The sequence below is a fragment of the Coturnix japonica genome, chromosome 3, assembly GCF_001577835.2.
Source record: "Coturnix japonica isolate 7356 chromosome 3, Coturnix japonica 2.1, whole genome shotgun sequence".
Lineage (NCBI taxonomy): Eukaryota > Metazoa > Chordata > Aves > Galliformes > Phasianidae > Coturnix > Coturnix japonica.
Window position 1 is genome coordinate 31179335 of NC_029518.1, and position 15977 is coordinate 31195311.

The 15977-nt window shown below is 39.5% G+C and overlaps 1 long non-coding RNA gene across 1 annotated transcript; it reads right to left on the reverse strand.

Moving 5' to 3' along the window:
• Positions 1 to 3710: 3710 nt before the first annotated feature.
• Positions 3711 to 6648, reverse strand: LOC116653266. The gene is made up of 2 exons (XR_004306835.1): positions 6566 to 6648; positions 3711 to 4136 (listed from the first exon to the last, which is right to left on the reverse strand). It is a non-coding gene; the product is annotated as an uncharacterized LOC116653266 (long non-coding RNA).
• Between the last annotated feature and the right edge of the window lie 9329 nt (positions 6649 to 15977).

Genomic DNA, 15977 nt, shown 5'->3' on the forward strand with positions numbered 1-15977 from the left:
CACCCTCCCTCCCAGCTGGGACCAGTAATGCTTGGGGTGTCACTCCCTGTCATGGCAAAGTGACAGAACCCACCGCTGAAGACACACCTGGCACGGGTGGCATCGGCAGGCACAAGCACCACTGTCCTGGCAGGGAGACTTGGACGAGCCCCAGCAATCTGCTGGTTCACAGAAAAAAAAAAAGTCTTCCCAGCAATTGCAGAGATTTCTGCATCTGAGCTTCAGAAAGTGAAAGAACATTTTATTCTAAATATCGTCACTCTTGAAACAGCTAAAATATTCTCAGCGATATTAAATAAAACGCAGTTTAAATATAGCCGTGTATTTTAGCAGATGTACTTGCAATGCGCAGTTCTTCTGAACAAATGATTGTGGAAGTGGAGAAAATGCAAATATGAGCATACCAACAAGATGCAACCATATACTCATAGGAACTAATGTTTTAAGGAAATTCCTAGAACCAAAGCACTGTCTTCCCCGCAGTAGGCGCTATTTGTTTATACTGTTTATATTGTGCGTAGCTCAGAGTAAAGAGGGTATAATATAGGGTATAATATATACCCAACAGAGCGTACAGTGTTAGTCTCTTGGGAAAACAGCTGATTATGCTCTCTAACAAAGTTGATCCCTCCAAATGGTTACCTATAGACTTGAACAGTTTATTAAAGTAACTGAGTACTTCCAAGTATGTGTTTTGACTACATGGGTAATGTGGATTTGTTTCCTCTCAAGCAGATAACTGAAGTTTGAGTGATAACAGTGCAAAAGCCTAATCTAGAGAATGTAACAGTAACAGAAGGAAAGGCCATTATCTTTCACTGTGATGCAATCCCCTTTCTTGTTCCTTCAATGTCTCCAAACACAAAACCTTCGTCTTTGCTGGTTGTTGATCTGTTGTGGTAGATGTATTTGAAACTGAAGAACAAAATACATTGTTTGACAAACACAGAGCTTGCTTATTACTTCTCTCATCGTCTCAGCGTGAAATTTTATGTTCTTCAGTGTTGTGCCCAAGGATTAGATTCCCTGTGTCATTTTCCAGATCACCTGATTCATCACAGGACATGCAGAGCAATTCTACAAATGCTGATGTATTTATAAAAAATGAATGTTAGTTCAAAGTCTTCACAAGATTCCCCTAATGAATGCTTTAAAAACTGATTTTCCACTCATTCAGATTTTCATGCCCAGCCCATGCCCAAAATATGGACAACATTCATCTTTGAAATACATTTTGCTTGCTGTGGAAATTTGAGACTCTTGTATTTCTACAGCAGTTTTTGTGTAGATCTGAGCCATTGTGAACATGAAATAGTAAGAGTCATTTCACTCAGGCCACTTTATTTTATCATCTTCCCATCAATCTCAGCAGTATTTGGGCTTGGCTTTCCTCACACACTATATCTGACACACACTTATCCCAGTTTCCTCCAAGAGTTATGGTAGTTAAACAATAACGTGTAAAATCCAGAAAGAAAGGGGAAATACTGAAGTCTGCAACAGATACTACATGTTGTGTTTGCCACACTTAGACCTACTGTAGCAGCTGACTCAGACCCTCATTAGCTGCCACAATCGCTCCTTTGGGAGAGCATTATTCCAAGTATATAATAGTACTGGTCAAATCCTGGATATTTTTTCTGTATGTTTGGCACCCTTAGCCTAGGTACAAAATCTTTTGTCATTTACAGCTGTTATTAATTTCAGCAAGGACTATTTCACAATCTCTTGCCCATGTTACTGAGATTCCAGTCAGGACAATGACTGTAAGTCTGCATCTCCTGCTCCAGGCTGGAGTTTCCTTTTGCTTTGAATAGTTTGAAGCCAAATGTCAGCACCTGTTTCCCTTTCTTCCCCCAGTTCCTGACATACAGGGCTTTGGTGTCTTGTCTGTCTCCAGAGAATAAAATACAGAATGAGAAAGCACTTCAAAATGAGAACTCAACGCTTTAAAATCTCCTGGCAACATGTAGGAAAGAAATGTTAACAATTATAATGCAGATCAAATATTGGACCTGAACCACATGACTGTTTCCTTTCTAACTTAATGCACAGACATCTCAAACCAAGGGTATGAGTGGGCTGAAACAACTAATCGCATTTTGGCACAGGCAAGTACAAAAGGGAACCCAGAACTACTAATTCAACAGCTTGAAATATCAGCTGCTGCATGCAAGATCCTTAAAGAGCTCCTCTGAAGAGAACATACCCTTTTAGGCTTGTAATTTTTCATTTTTAAAAATGTCAAAAAATATCTCAGGGAAAAATATGTACAGAACAAGCATTGATTTGAAGACTGAATCCACTGACGTCCAATAGAGGTAAGGTACCTTTGCCTCTGTAACTCTTTTAATTACGCATATTCCTCTCAGTTATCGCAGACTTATCCCACGTTTTGTATATCTTCCATGAGTACATTTAGAAATTGTGCTCAGCATAAAAACATCTCTAAAATAGGAGAAGTGACACAGAACATAGAGAAATGGAAGGAGTGATGGTAATGCCCCACAGTTCACTGCCCCCATGATTTCAGGACTGTAGTGTTTGGGCACATCTTTGCTCTGACCACTTGCTGAAGACCTTCACTGTGGAACTCTCTCTGTGGATCCATTGGACCATGAAAATGAAGACGTAAATAAGTGTGTTTGTTTGCCCTTCACAGATAAAGTAATTAATAGCTATGATTCTGTGACAGGAGTCTGCTTTTAACTCCTTTGTGGCCCTAAGTGTACCGCCCTACCAATGAGAAGTTGTTTCCACATTGCGGAACCATTTTTCACCCATGCAGTATGAATGACACAGCTGCATTTGGCTTTGCCATTCTTCTCTTTCTCTGGGATCAACTGCTGATTTGAGTGATTTGGAAACAGCTTCTTCAAACCAAAGTATTATCTAAACACATCTACTCACTCAAACCTTGTTCCTTGCAGTTTCTCTTCTGTCTTCTTTGCCCAAAGGTTTGCCAAAAATCTGATCAGAAGATACAATTCCATGGGACATGGAGAGTTCATTGATGCTGAAAAGGGGGAGGATCCAGCTCTTTCTTCAGTTTTTGTTCTTCTATCTTTACTGCTGGCTACGCAACCTCCTACCTCATGCTGGCTGTGCCATTCCTTGAGAGTAGATATGAGTCACTGAAGTAGCAGAAGAACAATCCATCAAAAATTGAATAGGCTTCTGCCATGTTAAGAAATTTGGCATAGGGTGTGTCAAGCATCTGGACTGGCACAAGCAGGAAGTTGAATCACGCAATTAGAAGTGAGAGAGAAATAGAGACAAAGGCAGCAAGGGTAAATTGTTGTTTTAGAGGTGGTAAACTCCATTTTTTGCTAAGTCTGTAAGTAAAACTTGGAAGGAAGGGAAATATAGGTTCAAAATATGCTTGCAGTGGCAGCATCTGAAATCATTTTCATTCCAATGGATGGCATCATCAACTGTCCTGGCAAGTACCACTTGCTGTTTACATATAGCTGTGATCCTGTGGATCATTAGATGCTCCTGTCCAGTTTTTGGAAAGTTGCATTTGGGGAAAAGTGGCTGAACATGCATTTTTCAGCAATACTCCTCAATGGCAAGGAACTACTGACAGTGCTTAGCCCCCGGGACTATGCCCGAGGAGCTGCAGCAGGAAAAAACTCACTTTTATATGCAAGTGCAAGGTTGCTGTTCCCCATCTCACCCAAGAGCAGAACTGGCCCTAGAGATTCATATATTTTAACCTTCAGACTTTATTACCATTGATTCTATCTAGAAATGAAGCCAGGATCTCTGAGAACACTGTGGCAGGAACAAAACACAATAATCCATCTGCCTAGCAACCCAGGTTGCCATGAGTACTTCTCCCCACGCTCCATGTTCATCAGTGGCTTGCCACTGAACACTGAGACAAGTTCAAGAGTCTTATCCTGGTGAAGAAAACCATCTTCCTCTACTGAAGACCTTGCAAGACACCTGCATTCCCCTGGAGCCGTGAAGGTGCCAGCCAGCAGCTGGGAGATATGACTTTCAAAGCAACAAGATTTTGTCAGTAACTGTGGGAGATAAAAGTGAGGGCATTGGCAGCCCCAGATGAAGACAAACACTGATATTTTCCAGGTCTTTGTTTCTTTTGACAGACTCCTTCACGTTTCAGTGCCCTACAAAATAAATAAATAAATAGGATAAAAAAATCCTTAGATAAAATACTATTAAATCAATAAATTAACTTTACTAGGAATTAAAAAAAAAAAAAAAAAAAAAGAATATATGAATATATGGGAATATATTCCTACCCGTAGCTCAGGATGGCTGTGAGCCATTCATAGGAGGCTGAGAAAGATTATTCAAGTTAGCCATTTGCCTTGATCACTATATAGAGAAATACTCAAAGATAAGGTCCTTTGATCTGACCCAGGAGGTTTGGTTTTGTGTTCTTACAGAAGAAAGACATTCTTTGATTATAATGTAATATCTAAGGGAGGCCATCTAGTAATCCAGTCTTCTAGAAGCTATGTAAAAAGAAGAAATACATGAGAAAAAGAACATCACAGGTTTGGACAACCATAATCGAATGAGCATATTGAACACTGGAGTTATGATTGCGTTATCAATACCTTGAATACAGTCTTTTTGAAAAGTTCTTGTTCTATTATTTGTTACGTGATAACATTCAATTTCAGGATGTAAAGGCTATGGCTTGTGTAAATAGTCCCGATATATGTTTTGCAAAGCCATCATCCACAACCCATCTTACAGAGAAAGAACTTAGGTTACACATCTAAATGATCACACACGGCACTTGATTGAGATGAAACATGATTGTAATACTCAGCAAAGTCTTCCAACTGTATAAGTAGTAGAACTACTTGTATTTTAGATCTATTATTAAGATTATTCAGGCAGGGAGATATTGCTATACTCACTAGGTTAGTAGTAATCAAAATCCAAATGAATATAAGAAGGCCTATCAATTTTCTTCAAATATCTCTGTTCAATTTTTTCTGTTTTCTTCAGAATGCAAGTTTTCATTAAAAAATAAAATCTAGACCATCTGTTTGTGAAGATAACGTATTGAGAACTGATGCAGCATTATTCTTTTAAGTCCACAGTAGGGAGAGAATCACAACAAGCGACAGTAACTTGATGTGTTTAGGATTTCACTTCACAAGTCTGCCCCTCTACCTGCTCATTCCAGCTTCAGAATTTCAGTGGGAATAAGGCTGAGGTCTGTGGGATTGTGTTTAATTTGCTTCACCATTTATTCATCTCCACCAACACAAATGGCACAGGATTAAGGCTAATTTCATAGAATAAGCATCATCTCAGTGCTCATTCATCTCAGCAGTTGTCTCTTTGTTTTTTAATTCAGAGGGCTAATTGAATGGTTAGCTCAATTGTTCCAGATTCCTGACATTTTCTTATTACTTAAAAATAAGCCTTAACTTTGCAGAGATTAACTTCATTTCCACATTTAAATGATGTTAACTCCAACCTAACTAGAACTACCTATTGCACTGAATATGTTTTGTATACTTTTCTGTATAGATTTACAGTTGTTAGATAAAAGTCAGTTCAAAATAAAAATACACTTTGTTCCTGCATTACGGGAGGGAAAAAACAGAGCAGAACTAAGACACTTCTAATTAATATTATCTCTACCTTTAGAATAAGAAAGAAATTGAACTCCTATTTGATTCCCTTGTGAGTAACAGGGGTTTGATGTGCTGTGGCCAAAAGATATATAACTATATTAATGAAAACCTAATCTGTGCTTCGAGACTTTGCATGCTGGCTATGAATGTAAAATAGTCATACCACAATAGACTGCAGTACCGTCAAAAGCTGAAGTTCAGCCAATTTTACCAGGAAGAGTTGACATTTTGCTGTATTCTTCATCCTAGGGAACAGGAAAACTGTTCTTCCACTTTTTATTCTAGTCATTGTAGCTATTTAGATATATCATTAATCTAGAAATTAAAAGCCTTTGTCTACTGAGCCGCTTAGGCACAGTAGCTCAAGCAGAGAGAAATAACAAATGCTTAGGGTTGGCCAGGAACTTTCAGTGGCACAGTGCTAGGGCAAGCGGAGGCATCACCTGCTTTGGACTGTGCACTCTACTATGCTCCGGGGCTTGGCCATTATAGGACTTGAAGCAATGCTTGGTAACCTTACTTCCCACAGCTCTCTCCCTCTGTATTAGAAGAATCAGGTAGGAATGGCTGTGGATGCCCTGGGTACACGTCCTTCTGCCTTCTTTCACTTTACCCTGGCTGTTTTGCAAAGCACAGTACAGTTGATCCCTTAGACTGATAAACAAAACTGTGACTCAGGAGTGATCACACATCCCATTTTGTCACTTCTCAAGTACTGCAGCTGCTGGGACAATAAGGTCTTGTACTACTGTAGCTGAGCTAGACAGAATTTGTCAGTTAAATTATTAAGTGCTGTCTCTGTTACTAGACCTCATCTGTGACCCTAGGTAAGTCTTTTAACCCCTGTTTTTCTAACACTAACACATGTAAGTGACTTTTCATCTCTAATTATTTGCAGGACTAAGATCAAACCTCAAAAAAATTACATTTCTTACCTTAAAATATATATATATTACTGTTGCATGTGGGCTAGATAAGTAGTGTTAGCACTGTATATTGTATAATATGTAGCATTTGTTAGCATTTGTACCTCTCTCTCCACCCTCTTTGAAAGTAGTATGTCTCTTTAGGCATAGTGTGGAACATCCAAGACACTTTGAAGGTACACAACTGAAAAGAGAAATAAAATTAATTATTCAATAAGTGAAACTGAGGTTAATTTGTAGCCACAGAAACAAGAAAATGTAGAGCACAGCACAAACTGAGGCTTATGTGAGAAATGTGGCATCTAGGGCAGATGATGCACCCAACTGTTGAGCCTTTTGAAGAGGTTATCATTTTGTGTCCTCTGTGCTTCTGCACAGATTCAAATACAACCATGAAAGCAGACACATCCTTGGTGCCTGCCCTTTGATGGTATCACCACTTCTCCACTTCCCCATAGTTAAACAGTTGCATGCTATTAGTCCATATTGCACAAAGACATAGACAAGGCCATGATTGCCAGGTCACAAGACACTAATGGGCCACCTTGATGATGTTTAACTCTGCCACCAGCAAGTTCAACAAGGTGAAAGAACAAGGTGATGCAGTAACATGTCCTCCCTTTTGACCGATGGTCACATATACACAGCCTGGGTCTCACAGGCAAACCTGTATGGCTATGGAATTTATATATGAAAGTTTCCAAAATGGCTATCAGAAGCCTCCCAGCATGCTCTGGTACTGATCTTGTAGCCATGGAGATCCACATAATTCTTCTGATCTAAAATTTGAGGAGTCTGAGAATCTCTTGTTCTCCTAAACAACTCTAGCAGCCAAAATGTTCAGCATGTTTTCAGTGATCTGCTTTCCAGAGTGACTGATGACTTCTTCAGTAAATAGTACAGTCCCAGACAGGTCAACAGGAGGTTTTCTGTTTTTGTGGCATTACTTTGTTTCAACGGTGGAAGGAAGAAGCTGGTTTTTAGAGCTCTGTTTTTATTCCCTTTACAACATACATTCATTGTCATAAAATATGAATGCATAAAGTTATCAGCCTAGAGCTACTGTCTTCCCCACAGACTTGAGAAATGAGAAACACAGAAAAGAATCTCTGATTCCAGACTTCAGAAGAAGTAAATACTCATCTCATTTTTCTCAGCAGGGGTGATCTTCAGTAAGATCAAAGTTGCAGTGGGAAAAGGAAACAAAAGAAAGAAATAAAAAGCCAAACACTATTCTCTGTAAACTCGCAGATCACTCAAAGCCCCAAGTCTGGCATTTCGATCTGCATAAGACATGACTGGTTATGAAAGAACCAATGCCACCAACAGCAATCCTATGGCTCTTGATTTCGGGAAGAAGCGTTCTGTTTTTATGACAGTTATCTCCATATGTTCTCCATCCTCCCAACAACATCCTTCAATAATCTGATAGATTGCAGCAGATAAGAGATAATTATATCTTAAGCGTGAGTTTTCAGAGACAATCCTTGCTTGTAAGGCTCCTTTTTGTCAACTTGGTGATTACAAATAATTGCATGAAATTAATCAGTTCTATTGTCACTTGAAAATCAAGAATGAATGTGCTAATATCTGGAAGCCAGAGAGAGAGAATATATGTTACCTGTTGAGAAAGACAGATGACATGCACTGGGAAAAGATCTGTGAGTTAACTGTTAAAAGAAGAATTAGAATGAAACCTACACAAGAGGATTTCAAAATAGAACAAAAATGAAGAACAGAAGTGAGAAAGCAGTCAAATGCTTGAAGAGAAAAGCAGCAGAAACCAAAAGGATGATAGAAAAACTGAATATAGATAATTAGATAGAAAAGTTGTATTTGTTAGCATCATATAAAAAAAGGAGCTTTATGTTATGGAAAATTAGAAAGGAAAAAAAAAAGAACAAAACAAAACACCTGAAGAGTGATAGAAAATATCAGCAGACCCAAATGGCTAATGGAAAAATCCCAGTCTTGGGACATATAGTCATACTCAGTCCTAGCCATGAGGTATATATGTAAGCTTAGCTCTACCTCACAGAAGTAACGCCAGTGAATTCAGCAGCAAGCTCCACCAGTGTAAATCACACTTCTCCCTCTCTCCACCCCCAGTTTCAGCAGATGCAGCCACAGTAAGGACTTAGAAAAGGGAAGAAAAAAAAGTGGAAAAGAAGACAGAAATCAAATGTGATTTCCAATTCAGAGAAAACATCAGACTGTAAAAAAAAGAAAATAGTTTATAATTACGAATGTGGAGCTAGATGATCTTTAAGGTCACTCCCAACCCAAGGCTCCTATGGTTCTGTGGTTCTATGATGCTGTGATTTCAGCGTTATATAGTTTTCATCTCTGTGTATCCAAATTGTCTTCTGTGGATGTTACTTGTTTACAGCCTCTCCCTCCCCCTCAAAAAAAAAAAAATTTAAAAAAAAAAAAAAAAAAAGTGGAAAGAGAATTAGGATCCACTTTCTCTTTACGCTCTGGCTGTCCATTTGGGAGTTATGTGGAGTATCGTTCTCCAAAGCAGCCCTTGTTAACTTGGAAGAAGACTGAGATCTACAACTCACTTCACTCAAGTGGGCTGTCACACTCTAATCCACCGTGTATGTCAGGTTTGAGCCAAGTATTTCAGCAGAGTGAAACTCTGTAGAATTATTACAAACTTGAAGTATATGAAAGTATTTGAAATACAAATGGGGGAGAGAATATAGAGAAAGTTATAAGCAGTAAACAAGAAGAGTGAAAAAAAATATAGGGAGTGGGGAGAGGGTGGAAAGGAAAGTAAAAGAACAAAAGAACAATGAAAGTAAATGCCAACAGAAACATCTCCTCATAATAAGGGCAGTTCAAATAAGCAATAGACCAGATTTCCTAAAGCTGGTTCCTGATTTATTCCTGGTTGCTGAAGCATGGCATTAAGCACAAGCAGTGGTATTGTCTAGCCCAGGAATTTGGACAGGGATCGCTAGGGCTGGTTACTATGGAGTTAAAAAACCTGTTGGCTTTTGTGATGAGTCCGGCTTCTCCCTGCCGTGAGAGAAATAGAGGATTAGGGGAAACAGTTGATTTTAAACATTCATCTAAAGACTTGCCATCTGAACACTGGGCATTCATATCATTTAAAGCGGATCAGTTATAACATTAATCATTTCCTTGTGTAATTGCTTCTTTTTCAAGACTTTCATGTGGGTTTTCTATGTATTGCTTTTAACCGCCTTTTTTGTGTGTCAGTATATTAGAATTTCACAGTGCTGTCTATAGCTAAACTGGCTGACTTTTCTATATGAAACACAATGGCAATTAAAAATATATGTATATTATTTGTGGACGTCCAGCTTTGTTTTTGTTCTGAAGGTGCAAGAGCTGCGTATGTGCTTTTTCCCTTTCTATTTTTCCTTTCAGTTTTAAGTTTTGAGTTTGTATATGTTAGGATAGACAAGCACGTTGTTGTCACTTAGCAACCAGCTCTTATTTTATTGCAGAAACACTGTCCTCACTATGCTAATAGGATTGCTACGGCAATTCCTCCCAGTGACCAGCATGATGTGCTCACCTTGTTTGGTATTTACTTGGTTTTGTGTTAATTTTGGCTGTTGGTGAGTGGGGGGGCGGGAAAGGGGAGGACAGCAGGACCAAGCACAGATGCTGTGTCTCACAGAGCAATTGCCAGGCAGTTCTGTTCTCTTTCATACAAAAAACAACTCAGTCCAGAATCTCATTTAGGCCCTGACCCTCTGATGAACTCAGCAGTCACAGGGGTCCCAGGACATAGGAAAAGCTGCATGATAGAAAGCCTTGAATTGTAAATGGTGGCAATTCGGGGTGCTGCACAAAGGATGTTGGCCTGATGCTATTAAAAAAAAAGCTGCTTTGCTTTATCGATTGACTTCAGAAAATTTTAACTGGAGAGTTCAGGTGCTTGTTAACTATTGGATCAGCTACTTTACTGAGAACAAAGAAACAAACAAATGGAAAAATAAAAAAAATAATTAAAAAAAAAAACAACACAAAACCATTAAGATCCCCTTCTTTTCCCTTTGCAGCTCTGCTCCTTTAAAGCAGCTGCTGAGCGGCCACCTGGCCATGGGCTATAACTCCCCGGGACAGGGCTGTTCTCTAAGGTGTGGAGTGCTGCTCAGGGCTGCTGCAGGCTATGGCTGAGGAGCAGCAAGGTCAGGACAGTGCCTTCCTTCTTTCTGTGGGTGGGGGGTGCTCCTCAGTCTGATGAGGCTCAATGGGGACTGGGTGCCCTCCTAGGAATATCCTGGGGGTGTTCGCTAGCAAGCACTGTTATCGTTTGGGCAAAAGAATTTCTGTTGCTGCAAGTCTGTTACATAGAGTAATGCCATTTTTCCTTATCTTGAAAATAAAGGGAAGCAGGATGGGTTTGCTCTAGCAGTGCTAAGTTAGAGAGCAGTCTGTGAAAAGTTGTCCTGATCCAAACTGGCATTTCTTTCCAGGTAGTGTTTTTCAATGAGGTAAACTGAGCTAATCCTTTCAAAAAACAAATTCTAATATCTTCCTCATACTTTTTGCCTTAAAGATAATACAGTGATGCTTGTATGCTGCATGCTAATAAATAATGTGATGTTTGTTTTGTTTTCCGAATCAATATATTTGTGATGGAAGATGAGAGGGTGGAAAGGGGAAGGTTGCTTTCATCTTTCACCAATTACGCTTGAGTGTTCTTTCCAATTCTTTTGAGCAGGCTGGTTTCTGGGCTATAACAGACAAGCAGCCAGGCTTCAGGATGCTGCTTCCAAAGGTATGAGTGTAAAGATATGAAGCCAAGGCACTGGGGGAAGGCAGTTCTGTGCTTTCTCAGTTGATTTCTGGTGTTTTTTTACTTCGGTGAACCTCAGAACTCTGTAACATCAGCCTTGCAGGAATGCCAGATGAGTGCCTGGAGAGGAGAAACTTTCCCTAGCATCTATTTACTTATTTCTACCCCTTCCCCCCCTCGCCCAGCCAGGCAAGTTTCCTATGTAGGAAACACCCCTGGGGAAAAGTCTGGGGGAACTGCCTCTGTCTGCCCATGTGTCTCCTGAGGCTGTACGACTTAAAAGCAAAGAGATCAACAGCTTCAGGAAGAAGAAAACAGAGCTTCCTGTTGCTGGGACACTGAAAGTCTGTTAACGTGGGTTAATGAATATTCAAAAACAGGTTGCTTACTGTTCTTTGCCTGTTGCAGATTTAATGTATGTGGCTGGACCATAGTAGTATCCTTTGTCAGCACACAATATTCTTCTAAGCTTTAGGGTTTTCAAGTGGGTTTGTTTAGCAGCATCTGTTTAAAAATAATAATAATTAACACACATATATATATATATATATATTCTATTTCCAACACACCATAGATAGACAGATAGATAGATTTATGTTGCAAATAGTATAGATAGCCTGACATCTTAAAGGGCTCAGGTACCACAAAAGGTATTTGGCTGGTTCCTCTTTTGGGGAAGGAGAAAGACACATTAAAAGAGGAAAAAATCACTAGATGTGAAGAGCACAGTGTTTCTACTGTAGAGCATGCATAACGTGAGGGATATAGAGAGGAAAGGAAGGAAAACCCAATAAGAAAGTCACTGGAATGTTCAGTGTAAGTTGTTTTTCCTGTTTGAAAAATAGGTTGAACAGAAAAGTGGCATTAGGCAAGACATGGTCTATTGACTGCCAGCTAAAATTGTCCCGCTTAGGGTGGTTGCTCCTGAGATCCTGCAGTTTTAGTTATGTACACTGACCATTCATTTCTTCAGGTATGTGAGCAGGAAGGTACAGTGGAGCTGACCTCAACTACCTCCTGTTTCACTGTCTGATCTCTGTTCAGAGTGGCTTAGTTGATCTAATATTTCCATGGTTGGACTTGATGATCTTTAAGGTCTTTTCCAACTTGAGTGATTCTATGGTTCTGTGATTCTAAATTTATAGCTCCATCGCAGTAAATATGTGTGGCAGGTTACAAGCAGACCCTTAAAAACCCATAGGTGTCTTTTTCTGAGTCGAGTACCTTATGAATTAACTCCTATGTAACATGTTTTTGCTCTTTCATGCTGCCAAGGATGAGAATAGACAGCCAATATCTGGACAGATTGAGGGGTAACTGGTGGTCCCAGCACAGTTTTGCACCTTCTCGTTCTGCTGGGTGGGACTGCTGGAGTGTCACACAAACAGACCTTCAATTAAGCCTATCTCAGCTTAGGATCTGAAAAAGTAGTTGTGAATTGAACCTTGACTGAGAAACTACCTGGAGGCCCAAAGAGTATTGTGGCAGAAGGGGAGCATTATGCAGNAATAAGAGAGATGCTACCAAGGAGGAAATGGCTAACCAAGCCAATGCCAGAAGCTTCAATTTGAGTCCCTTGAATGCTGCTAGCCCGAGTTGTAATTGAGCACTATACGTCCTTAGGTATGAAGGAAGAATCTAGTGCAATTAAAAGGTCTCATTATGGCAAATGGCCTTTTTGTTTCCAAGAAGACTTGGACATCATTGGGTATTAAAATATCATAAAGAGATAAGAGATGACAGTACAAGGTGAGTCCCGTCTAGTTCAGCATCCTGATTCTGACAGTGGTAGTGAATGTCAAAGGAAAAGGAGAAAAGGACAAGTATATAGTGGTATTTCTCAAAGCAGGCTCCTGTCCTCCTGGTAGTGTCTATAGATATGTATCTATATAAATAGAGCCTAGGATTTTATGGCTGAGGAATCATCAGAACTGATTCTTTATCATGCAACCCTGCTTGTGACAAATTAGTGCTTTAAAAAGTCTGAATTTATGGCTGGCTGTAATAATGATTAATGAGGATTTCATGAGAGGAGATTAAAAGGGAGAAAGAAAGACTTGCTCCACATGCTCCCTGCTATCATAAAAGGCAGCAAAGTATTTTGAGAATGATATTCTGCTTTAAAGTAATGGTGTGTTGAATGCAGAACTCTGAAGGCAGTGTTAATTGAGGGTAGATGGGCTGAGGACATACAGAAGAGACCAGGAGCATATCATGATGGTCAGAAGTAGGGTAAAGCACAAGAAGAACAACCAGAGAAGGACAAAGCAAGGCTGAAAGAGACATAGCAAGGCAATGAAAAATGTGTGAGTCTTCCTGCAATACTGAAGATGCAAGGAAAGGTACAAATGGCTCTCTCACTGACAGGGAATTATTGTTATTTGAAGAGCAGTGTGATTTGTACAATGTAGTCTTGCGTGGGAAATTATCTCCAATGTAGGACCAGCCTGAAGTTGACATACTGGCCCTCACTGCAGCTGGTACAGCTGTGGTAGGTATCCCTCAGAACACAAAGCTTCTCTCAGCAAGGAATAGGTCCTGTGTGAGGCATTCTTCAAATCAAGTGTAGAAAAGTCCAGATGGGTGGGAATCCCAAGACTGTCAGATCCTATTTGAAAGCCTGCTCTTCTTTTTGTCACTCCTTGGGAAGACTGCCATCCCTTTGTCTGTGCTCTTAGCAAATGGGAGAAGAGGGATTTTGAAGGACTAAGGGTAAATTACGGAATGAACGCTGGGAAGGGGCATAGGAGACCATCTAATTAATATCTGAAGAAGTACAAACAAAAGCTAGAGAAATTAGAATAACTGGTCTGTTAAAGGACAGAGCTGTAGGATGAGCATCTCAAATTGAACTTGAGAGCAGGAAAATTATTTGGAGAAAAAAAACCTTCTAGCCCTCCAAGCTTAGGAGGTAACACAGTTATAAAGAAGATGCTTTGTGATGAATAAATGAAGAGCACAGAATTGTATCTGTTATTTATGGGTGGATGTCACATGTTGTTTTTCTCTTAAATAAAGGAACAATTTGATTTTTAGATTTTGAGACCAATTCCTCACATGGAGGGTTATTTGTGGCTATCAGCATTAATGTTACAGTTTTTCATGCGGCTAGCTATCATATATGTAGCAGTGCTTTCCTTTAGAACTTTGTTTCAGGAATTTGCAACATGAAACACTAATTGTTGATGTAGGTGGTATCTGAATGATTTGGGAAATGCTGAGTTAAAGGATCTACTCTGAAATGAGAGAGGGCCCAATAATGGGGAGATGGTAACCCCTTAACTTTTTTACTCCTCTAACTTTGGGTAGGGAAGAAACAAACTTCTTAGCCCACATGTCCTCTCTGAGCTCTAGGAATGTCTTACAGGTTCTCCCAGAGGTAGATGTGTTGGAAAGATATTCAAATAGGGAAAAAAAAATGTATTTTAGATTGTGAGGTAGTCATAAAGTACACAAAACTGAAAACCTTATGTGCTTAGCTCTGTATTTTGCTCTTCTTACCACAACTAAATCATCTGGCGTCTGAAAGATCAGCTGAGATTTCTTACTTTTATAATGATGGGTAGCAACAAACTCTAGTCAGAAAACATGATACTGCTACGCTTGGCTCACTGTTTGACAGTGTAATTGTCATTAGATGATACCTTTGCTACTACCGTATGGATTAATCTGCATTAAAAGAAAGTTCATCCTTATTTGTGGTTTAATAAAGAGTTAGCAGCTTTAGAAGCAACAAAACCACCACTTTTCAGGCTGGTGTTATTTTTAGTTGATGTACTTGAACCTTTATGTACAGGTTTGAATGCTTTAGGGTAAGTTATGTCTTGATGTGCCACAGAGCTGTGAGCTGTTTTGTTTCTCCATGGTAACAGAAGTATGAAGCTGTACGAGCATGTTACTGAAGCAGGCAGACATGACATTGTTTAGGAATGGGATTACATGCGAAAGCTGCAACTCTGATATGATTCTGAATAAGGCTGTTCTTTAACAGGCGCTGTGAATGTGTGCAAGTGCACTAATATTTTTCAAAGCTCAAAAACTGGCTTAAAAGAATCTGCCAATCCATAAAGTTTGCTGTGGTGAAAGGGATTATCAGACTATTCCAATGAAGTTTTACTAGATACATTGTTTGACATGTGACAAGGGCTGGGCCAGATCAAGGTTTCAACGTAAGGCTCTGAGATGCAGATAAAATAAGCTATAAAGACTTGGAAATGTAAGTTCTTAAATATTTTTATGTTCAAAACTTGAAAAATAATCCTGGATGTTGGACAGGTAGATGACATCTAAATTTAATGCAGTTTTCTGTGTTCTGTGCATTTCAGTAGTAAATTATCTTGCAACGTTAACCAGGTAGACTCTGCTTATTTTTGCTCCCACCTTGGCAGCACTGTCACTCAGACAAGTTTAGAAAGCCCTTTCGCAAAGAAAGGAACAAGGGTAATGATTTATATCTGTTCAGCTTGATTGTGTACTGATCTTTCTGGTATCTGTGCACGCTGTCCTTTACTTCCCCCTGCTTAAAAGACTCCAACCTAGCAGAGTGAGATAGAATCTACTAACTTGCATTTGTACTAGGGAAAACTTGTAATCTGGACATAATGCATGAGGCAACTCTTCCTGTCTCTGTTCCAACAAGAC